Source organism: Gekko japonicus, unplaced genomic scaffold (genome assembly GCF_001447785.1).
Source record: "Gekko japonicus isolate JY-2015 unplaced genomic scaffold, Gekko_japonicus_V1.1 scaffold2683, whole genome shotgun sequence".
NCBI lineage: Eukaryota > Metazoa > Chordata > Lepidosauria > Squamata > Gekkonidae > Gekko > Gekko japonicus.
This window is the reverse complement of record NW_015171583.1, coordinates 151,437-157,127: the sequence shown is the minus strand read 5'-3', so window position 1 is coordinate 157,127 and position 5,691 is coordinate 151,437. Positions and strand designations below refer to the sequence as shown.

Genomic DNA, 5,691 nt, shown 5'->3' with positions numbered 1-5,691 from the left:
CAACTCTCCTCTCCCTTGCGGGGGGGGGGAAAACTCTCTTCAACTCAAACTGAATATTGTTCAGTGAACAAGGAATGAATACTATCTGGGTTTCATCAGTGGGGCAAAATATGTTCTTTGACTTGCCACTGATTTCCCTTTTAGCCGTGGAACATGATTTCCCTTTGACTTTGTGCTTATCCATATGCCCTAGGAAAGATGAATATGGTATAAAATTGTGTGCCGCCCCCGGCCTCTTTGCTGCCACTTTAAAAATCCTGGTGTCTTTTCTTACCCCCCTTTCTTTGTCCCCTGACAAATGATCCATGAAAGCCAGTCCAACTACCTGGCATTTCTCTTTCCCAGCCCTGCTTCATGGGGGTGGCAGCAGGTCATGCTGACCCAGAGTGCAGCAAAGCATGGGGCTCAACATACCTACCAGTGCCTCTCAGGAAGTCTCCTCCTTTGCCTGCGTTAATCATAAATCCACCCATCTCCTTGGAGACCCAAGTTTATTTTTCCATGGGACATCGTCAAGGTGAGAATCCTGCTTTGGTAGATCAGGAACTAGTTTGGGGAAACTTCTTTCTGACTCTGAGCGCTGAAGCGACTGCTAGTGGCAGTAAGGGCCTTGAATTTCAGGAGGGAGGAGAGATCTGTGAGAGACCCCTGCTGCTCTTGCAAATGGCCTAACACCTTGGGGGGGGGCACTGAATTCCCTTGGAAATAATAAACAGCTGTCACTCCACACCCCGCCCCTCTCACTTGTAACTTGACTCTCCCATGGGCCTAAGGTTATTTATAACCTTTCGTGGACCTGTATAATCTTGATTATTATACTTTAAACCTTACCAGCCTGGGGATAAGAGGAGTTGAATTAGCCACAATTTCTGATCCACTGGAATAGTGTGAAGCCCACTTCCTATCCTTTGCATCAGGTAGCTGTTTTCCCGGTTTCCTCTTTTTTCTCCTATGCTGCAGCTGGATCAAAGGGTAGCAAGGCAGTTCCCTTGGCCAAGGTAAGTGTTTTCCTGGCAGCCTCCCCAAAGTGTGGAGTTTGCAGGCGGGAGTGTGCCATGCTTGCCCAGGATGGGTGGGGCTAGAAATATTACTCTCAGCAATCTAATTCTGGAACCGCAAATCCTACTCTTTAGCTTCAAAACCAGAAAGTAACTTTGGATGTTGGAAATGATGTAGCAAATGGTGGTGGTAGGGAGTTAATATAAAGGGGTCGGTTGGTCTGTTTGAAATAGGCTTAAATTGGGAGAGTAGAAACAATCTGATTTTAGATTGTTTGTTGCTAGGTGGTGGTAAAGCAGAAGGGACTGACCTGAAATTATGATAAGTGGAGCAACTAAATGCCCTACTGCACCCCAAAACAGGCATGAAAACCCCCTTTTACCCAGTGGGTGTGGCAGAATAATTAGAGGGGCTTCAGAAAGTAAACAATGTGGATCAAGGGATTTTTAGAGTGGATTAAGGGATTTAGGCTCTGTGTGTATGTAGAGTAGCCTGTGAGCAAAATTCTTGGGATTTTATTCCCAAATCTGGAAAGGGAAATGGAATCAGTTGGGTTCAGACCAGGGATATTTCTAATCCAAGGCTCATGGTTTTATATTCTCAATTTCTGTGTCGCTGCACATGGGACAACCATGCCAAAAATCAAGTGTTTTCAAGGAGCTGTGAGCTTTTGTAACAGCCTTCCCTTCATTTCCCCCCCCCCCCAACGTCCTCTGCCTCTGGTTATCCTTTCCCCCCTATTCCCATGGTGAACTTAGAGAAGATCAACAGTTTTACCCTGGAATTGGAAGCGATGTGTGGGAACTACTTGCAACTCAGTCGCCTATGGAGACAGTGTCTGCTGCTGCTCGGCCTCTGGGGGCGCCCTGGAACAGGTAAGGTCTGAACTGCTGAAGACAGTTTTGGGTGGGTGGCCAGGAACTGCCGAAGTGTGACTGCCCCAGGCTATTAATCTAACTTGAGGGATCCAGTTGAGTTCATGAAGGGGTGCTGTTTGGGGAGGGTGGGAAGAAGAGCAGCCTCTGTCTTGGTTTTGACATCCCATGTGAATTATTTTCCAGAATCACCTTTATCTCTGACCTGCTCAGTGGTTCAAAACACAGAGTGGCACTTGGCTATAAACTATACATTAAACAGGTCATATACTAAGAATGCATGCCAAAGCCATAAAAATCTTTTGCTTAAAAAAATTACGTGTGTGTGCATGCACGGGTGTGAGTGATAAACTTTTCTGTATAGTTAATAGAGAGACAAAATCTATAGACAATGAGATGATCGCAACCCGTAATTTGCAACCGGGAGTGGATCCAAGAGCATGCTTTCGCTGACTTTCTCCTTCCTTTCCTCTAGATCTGAAATGACACCCTCTAAAACAAGGCTGTTAATGATAGGATGTTTTGGAGGCTATTAATTCATAGGGTCGCCCTACATTGGAAGCAGCTTAATGGCACTTAACACGCACAAGCTGATTTTTCTTGCCATGTTGTCAGATGTTTTTTCTTGCCACGTTGGTGGTAAATCAGGAGGTAAACCACATTCTTGCAGTGTTGTCAGATGGTTAGAATGTTTTTTAACAGGCGTTTGAGGGGGATATATTTATTCCACTGAACACTCTTGATACTTTTGACTTTAAAGACTGTGATACCTTTCTTTTATTGAACAGCTAGATTCGGGTCCAGTCGCACCTTAGAGACCAATAAGGTTCCCAGGGTCTGACCTCTCGAGAGTCAAAGCTCCTTTCATCAGATAGGGAGCCTGGACTCTTTAAAGCTCATACCCTGAAAATCTTGATCTCTCAAGTGGTACTGGACCCAAATCTCACAGCTACCCTCTGAAACTTCTTCTATTGAGTTTTGCTTGAGTCACATTGACAACAGGCAAAATGGGGCTGTGCAAAAAAAGTTCTTTCTTTTCACACGTTCCTTGGTAGTCGGTGTGCTTTTCACCAGCTCTGTACTACATGTTTTCTGGTACTCTAGGGTGGAAGCATAGTCGGCCCATAGGGATTCCCCATGGGGGCCAGTGTAATGCTGGAGCCCCTTAAATACCTTTTGAACTCATTGCCAGCCGACAGTGGTTCACTTCTGAAAAAGAGAAGGACTTTGGGCTCCACGTTATGGTTCCAGATCTGAGTGAAGAAGAAAAGGCTGAGATGCATGCCTGCTGTTACTTCACAGTGTGAAGTTCACGTGTTTAAGGACTTAGGGTTGCCAGCCTCCCGGTGGGGGCCTGGAGATCTCCCAGAATTACAGCTGATCACCAGACTACAGAGGTCAGTTTTCCCTGGAGAAAATGGCTGCTCTGGAGGGTGAACTCTATGCAGAACTCTATCCTGCTGAGGTTCCTGGTTTTCCCCGCCCCCCGGGGGGACTTGGCAAGCCTATGCTTCACCCCCAAATATCCAGGAATTTCCCAACCCAGAGCTGGCAACCCCTATTTAAAGTTCTGGAGACCTTTTTTAACCAGTAGAACATTCTATTCCTTTGCCATGGATGCTAATACGGCATATTGGCTTGGATCCTATCTAGCACTCACATAAAGCACTGCTTGTGTAAGCAGATCTCCCTGCTGCCTCCCCCTCCCTGCAGGTGCAAAGATTACATTTTTAATGCTCCCCACATGTTTTTTTGAGAACCCTCCCTGCAGCTATTCCAAAAGTGAACAAACTGTGCTCAATTCCTGTACAAAAGGGATTCAGCCAAAGCCTGCTCTTGGATACAGTCCAAGTTGCAAAGTATTTATTTATTGTGATTATTTCCTTGTCTATAGATTTTGTTATCACCTCTATCCAACTGTGCTTGGTAAAACAGCGCCATATCTATGAGCAAAAGATACCAACATGAGACACAAGGAGGAAGCTTGCTAGGAAAAAAAAACTGGAGAAAGAAAGGTGCCACACTAGTACTAAAATCAGGAAAATACTTAGGGTTCTTACGCCCTCTTCAGACTACAAAATATGCTAAGTCCAATGACCACATATTCCAGTCAAATTGCACTGAAATCAAATTAAGTTGAGGTTAACATGGACAGGTTTACATCGGGACCACACAGCGTAGCATCCAGACAAGAATAAAAGAACATGAAAGGCCCTGCAGACTTGGCCAACCTGAAAAATCAGCAGTGGCTGAACATAGCCTAACTCAAACAGGACACAGTATCTTATTTCAAGACACTGAAATGCTGGACAACACATCTAATTACCATGTCAGATTACACAGGGAAGCCATTGAAATTCATAAATATAAACACAATTTCTACAGTAAGGAAGTTTAAAAATGAATAGGGCATGGTTTCCAGTCCTGAAAAACACAAAATGTTCTACATCTTACAACAGCACTGCAGATAAGATTAGAATTTCAACAGCCAATCCATATGCAAAAGAACCTCCTTAGGAAAGCTCCTCCATTAGCATGTCACAGTTTGGGAAACTCCTACAAGATAATGACTCAGCCCTACCCCACCTTCCTGAGTACATATAAATTACCTGCTTACCATATTTCTTCTCACATTGACACAGAGAGTACTCCATCTTTCTGTGTTACACCTCTGAGGATGCTAGTACTACAGGTACTAAAAAAGCCAAGACCACGGCCATACAGCCCGGAAAATCTACAACTAAGTTGAGGTTATCATTTCCTTTTTTAAAATCTGTAATCAAAAATATACTCTGTGGCAATATTTTTCTTCCCATTTTCTCATTATGCTTGTGATAGGTAGAGTACTAAAGGAAATTTCCCCTAAATGGAACCCATAGTTTGAGGACTTTTCCCTAAGTTATGGTTGCCAACCTACAGGTGGGCAAACGTAAAGAAACACCATGTTAGAACAAAACACACTCTACTAATATGCACCTGTCTCTTCATATATTGACTTAAACACAATAGAGACCCTAGTATATCTTATACATATTCATTATAATACAAAAACCTAAAGAACATTATATATCTACTAATAGAAAAGTCCACAGCTACAGAGACCTATTCCAATGCTGTAGACTATCTTGCTCCTGATAAGAGACTGATGAAGGTTGCAAGAGTTGTAAATGATGAGAGATGCAGCAGGCTGTTAAGTTCTCCACGAAAAGTGATTCAGCAAGCATCAAAGCAAGCATGAGAGATGCAGCAAGCTGTTATATTTTCCACAAAAAGTGATTCAGCAAGCATCAAAGCAAGCAACCCGCCTCCCAGGTGAAAATTGCGTGTTTCAACCAATGCTCCCTCTAAGCTGTGGAGTCTTGTGAGCAAAAATTCTACTTTGTGAGCTACTGGCATTAAAGTTGTGAGCAAGTGATTCGGATACTGCATAAATTAGTTTGCTCTGGAGCCATCCTCCCTGAGCTGAGGCAAAAATGTGTGAGCTGGAGGCTAAAAAACTGTGAGCTAGTTCAGGCTAACTCAGCTTAGAGGGAACACTGGTTTCGACAGATTCTTCTTCAGGCAGACATATTTTTCCTGGAATTGAATTACAAATACAATATAACACAATATACTTTATACTAGCAGTAAAGCCCGTTGTGAAAGCAATACAACGAAATCTAGAAAGAGGCTCTGGGGCAGTGCTCTGGCTTTGGGTAAACAGTGTCAATTTGCTGTGGTGACCTCAGCAGGATATAATGACAGAGTTCACTGTTTTCTCCAGAGGAACTGATCTCTGCTACCTGAAGAGAGTGATCTGTAGCCCTCACCTGGAGAT

General features: G+C 43.8%; 1 protein-coding gene across 1 annotated transcript in view; it reads left to right on the top strand.

Moving 5' to 3' along the window:
- The first annotated feature begins 1,802 nt into the window (after positions 1–1,802).
- Positions 1,803–5,691, top strand: part of LOC107117670 (transforming growth factor beta receptor type 3-like) — a 42,859-nt gene continuing 38,970 nt past the window's right edge. Inside the window, exon 1 of the mRNA XM_015419829.1 lies at positions 1,803–1,874. The gene's annotated coding sequence lies outside the window, so the exon portion shown is untranslated. The remainder of the gene's footprint in view (positions 1,875–5,691) is intronic.